Here is a 14,051-nt window from a genome sequence, read left to right as displayed (position 1 = left end):
ACACAGTGGGGGTGTGTCAAGAACAGTAAAAGTTTTGTGGCTATAGTCCACTAGGTGAAAGCGGACTACACACCCTCCCCCTCCTTCCGTTTGGTGAGGAAGGGGGGAGCGTATGTGGGATTGGTTGGGAACAGAGTCAGGGCTAGGGTGCACTACGGTGGGGATCGCACTGTGGGTGCAATGGCTCTGCATAAGATCCCAGACCAGTTGGAGTCGGTGTTAACAGTTAACATGCCTAAAGGAAGAGGCATGGCACCAGCATCGCAGGGGGGGGTCCTAATAGGTTGTCCCACTGCAGTCTAATTTGGGGGCCTGTTTGGAATGATGAACAGTACAAAATATATTTGAATTTTGGAAATACGTGTTATTCCCACATTGAGGGACACAGGTGTCTTCCAGCAGGATCTTGCACCTTGCCATTCTTCGAGAGCTGACATGTCTTGATTGGTAATTCACTGACATTAATCCCATCGAAAATTTTTTTGGGCAATCTGTAAAGAAAAATTGAGAAATATGGAATGCACAAAAAAAAGTTAAAATGATCCAGTCCTTATTTCAAGTTTGGTTTCATGATCCTGAAATGCCAGAAATTTGTCAAAAACTGGTGGAAAATAGAGAAACAACTAATGTACAAGTTAGACTAACTTGTACATTAGTTGTTTCTTAATGATGCCAATAAGAACTACTTAAATAGTTCTAATTGGCATCATTAAGTATATCTCATATTGTCATATTGTGAATACCTTCACAACGAGTTGCCATGGTATCGCACTACAACGGTCGTTGTTACCTACGACGTTGTAGGTAACAACGATCTTCTCTACAGGGGAAGCGTTGCCTATTCCAGGAGTTTTTGAGTTGAAGGAATAACTGTCCCTTTCTTCCTTCGACGGCATTTCTTTCTCTCCTACTATCACCTTCCCACCTACATCTTTTTTGCTTTCCTAAATCTAATAGGGATAGCATGAGGATAAAAGAGATCTTTATCCCATACCACATTTCAAACGGTGCCGTATGGGTGATGGTATCTGCTGAGAATAAGTAACAGTAGTCTTCACCTATGGTGAAGTGTTACTTATTCGAGGTAGTGCAATACCATGGCAACTCGTGAAGGTATTCGCAATATGAGATATACTTAACGATGCCAATTTATAACTATTTAAGTAGTTGGCTATGTGCTGAAATGATGCAATTGCACCAACTTCTACATTACTTAAACTGTTGCATAACCTGAGGCTTTAGCCCTAAACTGTATCGTAATCTAGAGAAACAACTTATTTCAGCCAGAGGAAGCCATATTGCTTATTAAGTTCCACTTTTATAATGTATTTATTAAATGAATGCTTTTATCTGTAAATTACTCTCTTGTTTCCATTAATCGCTGAAGCTACTAGACTTTTCATACCGATTAAGAAATACACTAAGTGATCACTGAATTATGACCGTCTAACCTAATTGACGTAGGTCTTCGTAGGTCCTATTTTTATCCCCAGTACAGCAGCTATCAGACGTGGCATTGATTCAACAAGATGTCGGAAGCGTTCGTGAGGTAGGGCCAACCAAGCTGTGTGTAATTCGGTCAGCAATGCAGGTATGGAGGTGATTGGGTATCTAGACGCCTGATATGCCTTTCCATAGTGTCCCACAAGTGCTCTGTGGGATTGATATCGGGGGAGATCGGAGGTCAATCGATATGCTGGAAGTAAACTATGTTCCTCAAACCATTCCTGCACATCAAATGCACGGTGACTCGGCGCATTGTCATCCTCGAAGACAGCTTCGCCATTCGGGAAAAACTGTAACATAGAGGGGTGTACACAGTCAGCAAGCAGTTGACGATAACGGAGACCACTGATACGTTGTTCCACATGCGCCAGGGATCCAAGTTCCTGCCAGTGAAACATGCCCCACACCATACAACCGCCTCCACCGGCCTGCACTTTTGATACCATGCATGATGGATTAAGAGCCTCATGTTGTTGACGCCAAATCCGTACACGACCATCCACCATGTCGAGGAAATAACGTGACTCGTCCAACCAGCACACCTTCTTCCAGTCTTCTAACGTCCAACTTGCATGCTCTTTGCACCAGGCGAGTCTTTTACGCCGATGAACCTTGGTTAGGAGAGGATGCCGTAGGCGTCGTCTGTTGGTATAGCCCATACTTGCGATCGTGCGACGCATGATCATGCCAAATATCGTTCCGGGTTTGCCCATGTTGTATTGGGTAGTCAACTCTTCAATAGTACTGTGTCTGTTCGCCTGTACGAGTCGTCGGACCCGGCTCTCACCTCTACCATCAACCTTTCGCTGACCTTTGCAGTTTTGTCATCCGGTCTTTGACCATTTTGGCACCAGTCCTTGTATACTTTAACGATGGCGGCTCTCTAACACCCCAACAGATCAGCCATTTGGGAAATCGAGGCACCAGCTCCTCGAGCACCCACAATCTATCCTTTATCAAAGTCCGATAAATCCTTCCTTTTATCCATCACACTCGGAATTTTACTACCTACTGAACCACTGACACTTTATCTATGCTACGTAGGTCGACTAACTGCGCACTTTCGTACCTCATGTGGTCAACTGGTCGCATTCAGTTTTAATACGGGTAGTCATAATTTAGTGATCACTCAGTGTATTGTTCAAGGTTTAGGCCTAAATGATTGTCAAATGAACTAATGAGACTCGTGGCAGAGAATAAAAATGCATCGGATGCTCATGAATTATCAGGCGACACACAAGCCTATCGCAGATATAATCTAGAGTGTAATCAAGTCACAAAGGAAGTTAGGCAAGCGAAGGCAGATTACGAGAAATCTTTGACAAAGGATGCTAAGAAAAACAGCAAGGACTTCTTTACTTGTATAAACTCTAAAAGGAAGGGGATGAATCAGATTGGTCCACTTGATATCGATGGTTCGACTGTTGATGATCCTGCTCAGATAGCAAACAAACTGAATGAGTATTTTGCATCTACATTCACACATGAGGAGTTATTAAGGTTTGAAAATGACAGAAGGTTATATCAAATTGTAGCAGATTATGTAATGATTTTGTAATAATTGAGAGTAAAGTGGAGGAGAAATGTTGAAGTTAAACATAAGAAAGGCACCTGGGATGGATGGGATCTATCCAGTTATATTAAAGCAGGCAGCAAAGGAAGTAATCAAACCCATAATTATTAGAGCATTTTTGGATTCAGGGGAAGTCCCGACGGACTGGAGATGTGCAAATGTATCCCAATTCACAAAGGGGGATCGAAGGGTGACACGAGTAATTACAGACCAGTTAGTTTAACTTCTGTTCCGGGTAAAATAATGGAGTGACTGGTTAAAGATGCATTGCAGTATTATCTAGACAAGACTGCAGCAATAATTCAGACACAGAATGAGTTTGTTAAGGGGAAGTCTTGTCTGACAAATTTGATTGGATACTGTGATCTGGTTACAAAGGAACTGGATGCAAAAAATAATTTTGATATCATATATTTGGATTTCAGGAAAGCTTTTTGACTCTGTTGCTCATGGAAGATTACTGTACAAATTGGAGCAGTATGGTATTAAGGGTAAGTTGCTACAATGGATAAAAGGGTGATTGAGTGGGAGAAAACAGAGAGTGGTAATTAATGGACACTGCTCTTCGTGGACTAATGTTATTAGTGGAGTCCCGTAGGGTCGGTGTTGGGCCCACTGTTGTTTTGTATATTTATCAATGATAATGATGAAGGTATATCAGGCTTAGTGTCGAAGTTTGCAGATGATACAAAGGTTGGCAGGGTTGTTAATGACAGTAATGGCAGTGTGCTACTGCAACAGGATCTAGATAATTTGGGCAGATGGGCTGAGAAGTGGCAACTGAAGTTTAACCTTGACAAATGCAAAGTACTGCATATGGGTAGAACTAATCCCAGAGGAACGTACCAACTGTGTGGTACTACACTTAAGGTGGTAGAAAATGAAAAAGACCTGGGAGTAATTGTGCAGTCAGATATGAAGTTTTCTGAACAATGCAGACAGGCTGTCAGAGCAGGTCATGGGGTTTTGCCAATGATATACAGGAATTTTGCTAGCAGAGAAAATGAGGTGATTATCCGTTTGTATAAGGCAATGGTCAGACCACGCCTTCAGTACTGCGTACAGGTCTGGAGGTCTCATTTTAGGAAGGATATAGATTTGCTTGAGCGTGTACAGAAAAGGGCAACAAGATTAGTGAGGGAAACGAAGGTGTTATCTTACCAAGAGAGGCTTAAGTTCTGTAAATTGCAGTGGCTGGAGACTAGGCACCTGGCAGGTGATCTAATTGAGGTGTATAATGCCTTGAATGGGTTGAGCACGCTGAATTCTATTGGGATTCTTCCGCTTGCTCAGATTGCGAACCTGAGCTGGGCATAAATTCAAATTGGGGAAAGACAGTTGTAGAATAGATGTGCGGAAATTTGCCTTTAGCCGGCGGGTGGTTAATTGCTGGAACAAATTCCATCTGTTGTTGTGGAAGTTCGTCTTCAAGAGGAGTGTTTCCATTTACAATGGGTTTACTCAGCCTACAAGTTATATTTTGGTAGGAATTTTTCCCGCCATAAAATGTAATTCAAGGTGTCTCGGTCTGTTAACCTTGGGCTGTCATGCACTCCCGTGCTCCATCCATCCATGTCCTCCTAGGTCTTCCTCTTCTCCTTCTTCCAGGAGGTATCCATTCCAGGATAGCCTTTGGATATCTGGTTTCTTGCATCTGTTTTACATGTCCATACCATATTAAACGCTTTTATTTGATAGTGTCAATAATATTCTTTTTCACTTCCATTTTCTCTCTTATGTCTTCATTCCATTTTGTTTCTTCTAGAAGTTCTTGCTGAGCGTCTCCAAAAATCCATTTCTGTGGAGAGCAATTTGTTTTCCCCTCGCCTATTCACCGTCCTGGTTTCCGTTGCATACAATAGAAGACTTTGTACAATCGTTTGAAATATGAGTTTCTTTGTTTTATTTAGAATATTTCTGCTCCATAGAGCAGAATTTAACATGCCAATAGACTTTCTGCTGTCTGCAGTTCTCTTATTGATCTCTGCTTGGGATGATCCATCACTTTGTAAGATTGATCCCAAATATTTGAATTTATCGACTTGTTTGATTTTAAAACCTTCAATATTTAGAATGTGTCCTGATCCTGAAGACATTTCAGTCTTGCTAAAATTGATTTCTAGACCCCATCGTTTATATTCCTTAAACAATTGACGACATGCATAGTCTGCATCTTCTAAATCTTGTACTATCACCACCTGATCGTCTGCAAAAAGTTAATTGTGAATATAGATTGGCAATCCCATTTTAGTTCACTTTTTTGACCAGGATCTTAGGCAGATGTCGATATAAATTTTGAAAAGTGTTGGTGACATGCAACAGCCTTGTAATAAGCCTTTCGAAGTGCGGAATTCAGGTGAAAAAGTTGATTCCACTTAACTCTGCATCTATTATTCCTGTTAATTGTCTTAATAATGTTAATCAGTCGTCCACCAATATTTGCTTCTTTCAGTGCTTCCCATAAGAGTTTTTTTGAAACACTGTCATATGCCTTTTCAAGGTCAATGAAAATCATAAAGATTTCTTTTCCTTTCGATTGACATTTTTCAAGGATCTGGCGTACTGTTGAGATATGGTGTATACCTGGCCTCCCGGCTGAAAAACCACTTTGTTCTTCTGACACGTCGATTCGGGCTTCTAAATGGTTCCTGATCGATTTTCAAAGAATCTTTAACAGCGGGTTCAGGACGCATGTTCCTCTGTAATTTGAACAGATTTTCCGATCTCCCTCTTTATAAATCGATGTAATATATCCTGTTGTCATTTCTTTCGGTATTTCTTCTTCTCTCAATATACCATTTAACAGTTTTTGTATCAAAACAACCACTCCTCTTCTCCGTATTTCCGAAGTTTCATATAAACTCTTACAGGTCCAGGTGATTTGCCATTCCTTCCTTCCTTTAGTAAGAGTTCCACTTCCCTAACAGAAACTTTTAAGCCCCAGTCTTCCACACCAAAATCATCCGCCGTCTTGAACTCTCTCTCCGGTCTTCTTTTAAAAGTCCTTCATAGTACTTCAGCCAGTCTTTCAAAGGTATTAATTGCAAACCAGCATTGTGTTTATTCTGTTTTCTCAAGTCTTTAAGACCTTCCATGGATCTCAAGCCCAATTTGCTATTAATAGTCGCGCATTTCTTTTCCCATTCCTCATTTTTCTCTTCTACTACCAACCGATTGGCTATTTTCTTATTTTCGACATAAATCTTCCTATATGCATCATTCCTTTTACCCAGCCAGTTCTGATATGTGAGTTTCTTTTCCTCTACTGTACTGTCAATTCCAATGAGATCATTGGAATTGGTCCTACGGAAAATTTCAGTTTTATTCCTTTATAACTCCTAGGCCATTGTATACTTTGTTTCCATGTTTTCTTTCTCTAATGGGCGCAGCAGTAACTACGTATTCCTCTGCCTTGGGCAAAAAAAAAAAAAAAAGCTCTTTAAGAAGTTTGAAGATCTTTTATACTTTATCTGGAACGCAAAGATTATTGATTAGGGTGAAATAAATTTTCTGTTTGCTATCAGATGGCGCCACATACGGAGCAGCCTTAATTTACCGATTTTTACTCTGGTCATACAGAGCAATTATTTATCCTTTTTAGGAATACAGTTTAACGTACAGATTTAAAATTTTCTCTAATTAAAATCGTAAATAAAAAAAAAAAAACAGAAGTTGGTTAGCTTCTCCGAGTACATAGCATTTGTTTGCACATATTAAATATTTTAATGTGTAGGAAATTATCGAAATTATAATGGAAAAAATACAATTTCTGCTCCTAAAATATTTTAAAAAGCATATTACAGAATTATCAGAGCTTCTCTTAATCGAGCTAGCCATGATCACATTGTTTTTCTCTGTTTAAAAATATTATTATTTCCATATCTACTACTAGATGGCGGGACGTGTGTAGTTGTTTTGTGTTATTTGCTTAAATTCTTATGAATATTTTGCTGGTTTTGTTACTGACTGAAAATAAGATGAAAATAATTAATAGAAAATATAAATTTTTTATAAAAACAATGTTTCTAGATTGAAAAATAATTATATCAATCAATGTAACCAATCCTTACGTTTACAATTTTTGGTTTTAATAACCTTCGTGGTTATTAACAACTTGTCGGTTGTGATAACTAATTCAAGAGGATCATTTAAATTCTATTAAAAATATAAATAGAGAAAGCGAATAAATTGCGACTGGTAATTTCTCCGCGAGTTTTCCTCTTCGCACCAAACTTTCAGAGATTAGGAGATGGTGGTAGCGCCATGTATTGCAATGAAAGCAATTTACTAAAGCAGATTTCGCATTCCACTGACATTTATCATTAGCATTAGTAGAGGAAGCAAGCTTATACAGCATCGGAAAAAAAAAAAAAAAAAAAACTCTTCATTTCACCCATCCATTCGCTCCAAAAGTATCCAATTCTTCCTTGAATTTATTTAAGCTATCAACTTCCACAACGACCGATGGAAGTTTGTTCCTGCAGTCAACTACTCGATGGCTAAAGGCAAACTTCCGTACATCTATTCTACAACCGTCTTTCCTCAATTCGAATTTATGCCCCCTCAGGTGCGTAATCTGAGCAGGAGGAAGCATCCCATCAGCATTGATCCTGCTCAAACCATTCTAGGATTTATACGCCCCAGTCAGATCTCCTCGCAGGTGCCCAGTCTCTAGAGTCTAGACGCTGCAGTTTGCAGAACTTAACCTTTCTTGGTAAGAGCAACCCTTTGTTCCCCTCATCAATCTCGTTGCCCTACTCTGTACTCGTGTCAGCAGCTCTACATCCTTCCTAAAATGAGGTCTCCAGACCTGTATGCAGTACTTATACAATGGGATAATCACCTCCTTATTCTTGCTATCAAAATTCCCGTATATCATTGACGAGACCCCATGACCTGTTCTGGCAGCCTGTCTGCACTGTTCAGAAAACTTCATATCTGACCGCGCAATTACCCCAAAAAGAAATCACTATGGCCTGGTCCTGGATTTGAACCCGGGACCTCTCGCACCCAAAGCGAGAATCATACCCCTAGACCAACGGGCCCTGCAAAAAAATTGCGGCTGCCGAAACCCGGGATCGAACCAGGGACCTTTAGATCTTCAGTCTAACGCTCTCCCAACTGAGCTATTTCGGCTGTGGAGTTTGTGCAGTTTAATGTGTAATACTATATTCAGAACAGGAAGGGGGTCGGGTAAGGAAAAAATCAAGCACATGTTAATGAAGATGTCTAGGTTTTGTTGTTACGTTATTTAACATAGCAACAAAACCTAAATATTGCACATTCGAAATTTGTTTTTACACGCATTTTAATATGGAAAAGGAAGCTTTTAAATTTTGGTTTTATTTCGCAAACTAGTGTCCCTCCTATGTGGGGAACTGCAAAATTTTATCCAGATGTACGTTTCCCACAACTGGGAGACTACATTTTCTTTCTGATCTTCCTTACTTCCAGCAACCTCCAACTATTATTTGCGGTTTGTCGATTGAGGGCCTGCCCACCAATTTGAATCAAATTTAAATCCTGGTTAAGGAACTAGCGAATAATCCTGTGTTAATTAACGAAAAATAATTTTAGCGAAATTAAAAATAAATATTTACTTCGACTGTTTTAAATTGGCAATCTGTTTAGGAAAATGAAGCAACTAATTTTTTGCTGTTGTCTGTTTCTCAGTACTCATTGCCAGCGCCTCACACTCGATGGAGTGTGGAGTGTATAAAAATTCATTGACCCAAGTCCACATTGGACAATTTGGACCCACTTGCTTCTATTAATTTTACCTTGTTAAATATACCCCTACTGACATATTAAATGGCCAATTTATTAGTTACACTTACCTAATAGCGAGTAGGTCTCCCTTTAATCCCCAGAACAATCTGGATTTTCGAAATCCAGATTGTTCAGGTTGTAATAACATGGATTCAACGTGGTATCGAAAGCGTGTCACAGGAATGCTGGTCCATGTTGAATCAATTTCTTACCACAGTTTATGCAAATTGGGTGTTTACGGATCTCTGATCCGAAGAGCTCGTTCCACTTCATCCCATAGGTCGCCAGTTGGATTAAAATCTGACTTGAGAGTCCACCGCAATAGAGTGGACTTTCATGTTTCTGGAAACAGTTTCTGTATAAATCTGGACTCGTAACATGGTGCATTTTCCTGTTGGAAGAACACATTTTCAGATGGATACATTGCGGACACGAAGGGATGTGCCTTTTTGGAAACAATTTCCAGATAACTTGTGCCATCCAAATTTTCTCCACTAGTATCAAGGGGGGGGGGGCTACTATACGTTTCCATACCATTACATAGCCTGCGTTTCTGACACCTGGCAGGACGGATCCTTGGATTAATGATATTTTCGCCATATTCCCGGCCCGGTCATCAGCGTGAAACGATAGGAACCGGGATTTGTGAGACCAGGCAAAGGTTTTTCCAATCCTCCACTGTTCCGCGTTAATGTACCTGAACCCACTGTAAATTGTATTAAAAACAAGAATAGATAACAGTGAAACCAATAACAGGGTATGATGACATAACTAGATGCGGCGGTGGTATAACAAAGACTAAAAAAATTAACATGTCACAATAAATAATATACAGCAATAGAGATGTATAGGTCAAGTACTGGGAAAATTAATAAGTAAAATAAATACAATTAAAAAAATAAAAAAGGAAACAATAAAGACATTATTGCAGATACGATTCTTATATCTTTCATTCATAGAGAGTACCGGTTTTTTTTTTTTTTTTTTCATGAAGGCTAGTATATTCCTCATTTTGGTGAAGAAATTAAATCTGAGAGTTGTTTGGTGATTGGAAGTAAGAGGTCTACTTTATTATTAGTATTAGTGGCAAATGATACAAGAAAGCAAGCTTATAAAAGTAAAAAAAAAAAAAAACGCCTCTGTATTTCCCCATCCATATCCTCAAAATATTTGTCTAGTTCTTCTTTGAACTTAGTCAAGGAAGTCCTAACTTCCATAACAAGAGATGGAAGTTTGTTCCAACAACCAATCCCGCTTTGAAGGCAAACTTCCACACATCTGTCCTGCAACTATCCTTCCTCAATTTGAATTTATGTCCTCTCATGTGCGTAATCTGAACAGGAGGAAGAATCCCATCAACATTGAGCTTGCTCAATCCATTCAAAGCCTTAATTAGATCTCACCTCAATTAAACACCTCAATCAGATCTCCCCTCACGTGCATAGCATTAGAATTAGCATTAGCATTAGTAGAGGTATTTGATGCAAGAAAGCAAGCTTATGCAGCATCAGCCAAAAAAAAAAAAAAAAAAAAAAAACCACTTCCACTTCACCCCTCTGTTCGTTCGAAATACCTGTCCAGCTGAGCATTAAACTTATTTAGGCTATCAACTTCCACGACAAGGGATGGAAGTCTATTCCACCAACCAACCACCCGCTGGCTAAAGGCAAATTTCCGCACGTCTGTCCTACATCTGTCTTTCCTCAATTTGAATTTATGCCCTCTCAGGTGATTATTCTGAGCGAGAGGAAGAATCCCATCAGCATTGAGCATGCTCAAACCATTCAAGGCTTTATACACCTCTATCAGATCACCTCGCTGGTGCCTAGTCTCCAGACACTGTAATTTGCAAAACTTAAGCCTTTCTTCGTAAGAGCACCCCTTTGTTCCATTCACTAATCTTGTTGCCCTTCTGTGTACTCGTTCCAGCATCTCTACATCCTTCTTGAAATGAGGCCTCCAGACCTGTATACAGTACTCTAGGTGTGGCCTGACCATTGCCTTATACAAGGGAATAATCACCTCTTTATCCCTGCTAGAAAAATTCCTATATATCATTGACAATACACCATGAGCTACTCTTGCAGCCCGTCTGCACTGCTCAGAGAACTTCATATCTGCCTGCACAACAACCCCCAGGTCCCGTTCATTCTCTACCACTGTCAGTGTAGTATCACAGAGTTGATACGTTGCTCTGGGGTTGCTGTTTCATATGTGTAGTACTTTACATTTGTCAATGTTAAACTTCATTTGCCACCTCTCATTCCATCTGCTCAACCTTTCCAGATCCTGTTGCAGCAGCATAGTGTCAGTAGTGTCCTTGACAACCCTGCCTACCTTTGTATCGTCTGCAAACTTCGACATTAAGCTTGATATACCATCATCAATATCATTTATAAATACAGAAAACAATAATGGACCCAACACTGAGCCCTGAGGGACTCTACTAATAACATTAGTCCACGACGAGCAGTGTCCATTGATTACCACTCTCTGTCTTCTCCCCCTCAGCCACCCCTTTATCCACAATAGCAATTTGCCTCCAATGCCACACTGCTCCAATTTGTGCAGCAGTCTTCCATGTGCAACAGTTTCAAAAGCCTTTCTAAGATCCAAGTATATAATATCAAAGTTATTCCCTGCATCCAGTTCCTTTGTGACTGCATCATAGTATCCAATCAAATTCGTCAGGCAAGACTTCCCCTTAACAAAACCATGCTGTGTCCGAGCTATAACTGAAGTCTTGTCTAAATGATCCTGCAGTGCTTCTTTAACTAGTGCCTCCATTAATTTTCCTGGAACAGAAGTTAAACTCACAGGTCTATAATTACTTGTGTCAGCCTTTGATCCTCCTTTGTGAATTGGGGTCACATTTGCACATCTCCAGTCTGTGGGTACCTCCCCTGAGTCCAAGGAAGCTCTCATAATTATGGCTAAGGGTTTGCTTACTTCCTCTGCTGCCTCCTTTAATATAACTGGATAGATCCCATCCACCCCGGGTGCCTTTCTTGTGTCTATCTTCAACAATTTCTCCTCCACTTTACTCTCAGTTATTACAAGATTCTCTAGCTTACTGCTAGAGTTGAATACACCTCTGGCTTTCCCCTCGCTAAATAACTCCTCATGTGTGAATGTCGGTGCAAAATATTCATTTAGTTTGTTAGCTACCTGAGCAGGATCATCAATAGTTGACCCATCGATATCAAGTGACCAATCTGATTCATCCCCTTCCTTCTAGAGTTTACATAAGTAAAGAACTCTTTGCTGTTTTTCTTTGCATCCCTTGCCAAAGATGTCTCGTAATCTGCCTTCGCCTGCCTAACCTCCTTTGTAACTTTGTTACAGATCAACTTGTATCTATCATAGGCTTCTGTGTCACGTGTTAATTTGTATGTATCCCATGCATTTTTCTTCTCTGCCATATGCCTCATTAGTTCATCTGACATCCATTTAGGCCTGAACCTTGAACAATATTTCTTAGTTGGTATGTAAAGCCTAGTAGCTTCCAAGATAAGTTCTTTGAATGCTTCCCATTTTGCATTTGCTGTTGGTAACATCATCAGTTGGTCCCACTGTATAGAATTTAAATACTGTCTCAGTCCATTGTAGTCTTGGACTAATGAACCTTGTTGCATTAGCTCACCTTGATTACTGTCATTAACTATCCTGCCAACCTTTGTATCATCTGCAAACTTTGACATTAGGCTTGATATACCTTCATTAATATCATTAATAAATATTGAAAACTACAATGGGCCCAGAACTGAATCCTGGAGGACTTCATTAATAATTAGTCCACGAAGAGCAGTGCCATTGATAATCGCTATCTCTGTCTTCTCCCACTCAACCATCCCTTTATCCATAGCGGTAACTTGCACTTAATGCCCCACTGTTCCTGTTTGTACAGCAGTCTTCTATGTGGAACAATATCAAAAAGCTTCCTGAAATCCAAGTATATGACATCAGATTATATCATGGTTATTTTTTATTTGGTGATGTGGAAGGGGTTAAGATTCCTGGTGACCTTAGGCGGAGCGTGAATGAGTATACATTTTAGGTTATTGTGCGCGTCATATTTGCTTGATAGAACATAGGCTATGAGTCTGAGGTGTGCGCTAACACCCTTCTGGAGTATTGTCTCAATAGAACAATGGTTTCAGTCGTCATACTACCCACATCGGGTGGAAAGACCCGGGTTCGAAGGCACTTTTATGGGCTTTTTACACATCGTGGCTTAGTTGGTCTCAGCGAGGATAGTAAGGTTTTCTCCTGGAAACTCGTGTTTTTCGTACAGCAAAATGGGCAAATCGACTAGAGAATACATACTATTTATGGACATAAACACTTAGGTGGATGAGGTTGTTTTCTGATAACTCTAATATGACAGTTTTTTTAACCCTTCTGGAGTGAAATGACTGGAGACTGAAATGGACATATAGGGGCTCATAGTAGATGTTGTGGTAATAGAGGGATTCCGAAATGTTAAGTAGCAAAAAAAAATTCTGAACAATTTCAATTTTGTTGTTGATAAATGATTTTAAAGGGTGTTACTGGAGAAGCAAATCGCAATACAGGTAATACAATAAGTTTTTATCGAATAACGGCATGTTTTTGTGGTTTTTAAACATATAAATATTTCTATTGATGAATCCGGAGGCTTTTAGACAGTTTCATTCAAATCGAAGCAGCCTTCGTGGGAGAAAGTAATGCAGAGGTCCTTCACGTGGTCAAACTTGCAGATGAATTGAAATTGGATGAAGCAAGCATCATTGGTACAGGATGAGCCACTCTGTGAAACGAAAAGGATTAGCATTGAGCTTAAACGTATCTGTTTGTTTTTGATTGAGGATATTTTGAGATCGTCATCAAAAGAGTTACATGGAAAGGAACAGTAAGCTAAGTGGTTTATATCAGCAGCTAGGTCATTAAAATTAAAATGCCGAGGAGAAGCCAGGCCCAAGGATGATCCCAGAGGATTCCACATTAAAAAGTGAAGGATATAGATTTTCCTTGATTGGCGTTGACTTTCAGGGCATGATATGTGATTTGGCTATGAAGTCAGGAAAGAACTGGATCTTACAGTCTGTAGGTCTTGACTTTACTGATTAGATCACGAAGAATCTTATCAAAAGCTTTGGAGATATCGGTAAAATTCTATCGGCTTGACTGTGGGTGATTCAGAGATTATGAGATGAATTGACAG

General features: G+C 39.8%; 1 protein-coding gene and 1 non-coding gene across 2 annotated transcripts in view; one reads left to right on the top strand and one right to left on the bottom strand.

Moving 5' to 3' along the window:
* The window catches only part of LOC150079841 (tumor protein p53-inducible protein 11-like), a 176,447-nt gene that overhangs the window by 38,647 nt on the left and 123,749 nt on the right, over positions 1-14,051 (top strand). The gene's annotated exons all lie outside the window — the stretch shown is intronic.
* On the bottom strand, positions 8,143-8,215 carry TRNAF-GAA (transfer RNA phenylalanine (anticodon GAA)). Its single transcript has one exon. It is a non-coding gene; the product is annotated as a tRNA-Phe (tRNA).

The sequence above is a fragment of the Mastigoproctus giganteus genome, chromosome 10 (assembly GCF_048544385.1).
Source record: "Mastigoproctus giganteus isolate SK-2022 chromosome 10, ASM4854438v1, whole genome shotgun sequence".
Taxonomy (NCBI): domain Eukaryota; kingdom Metazoa; phylum Arthropoda; class Arachnida; order Uropygi; family Thelyphonidae; genus Mastigoproctus; species Mastigoproctus giganteus.
Note: the sequence above shows the minus strand (reverse complement) of the source record. Positions and strands in the feature narration are given on the sequence as shown.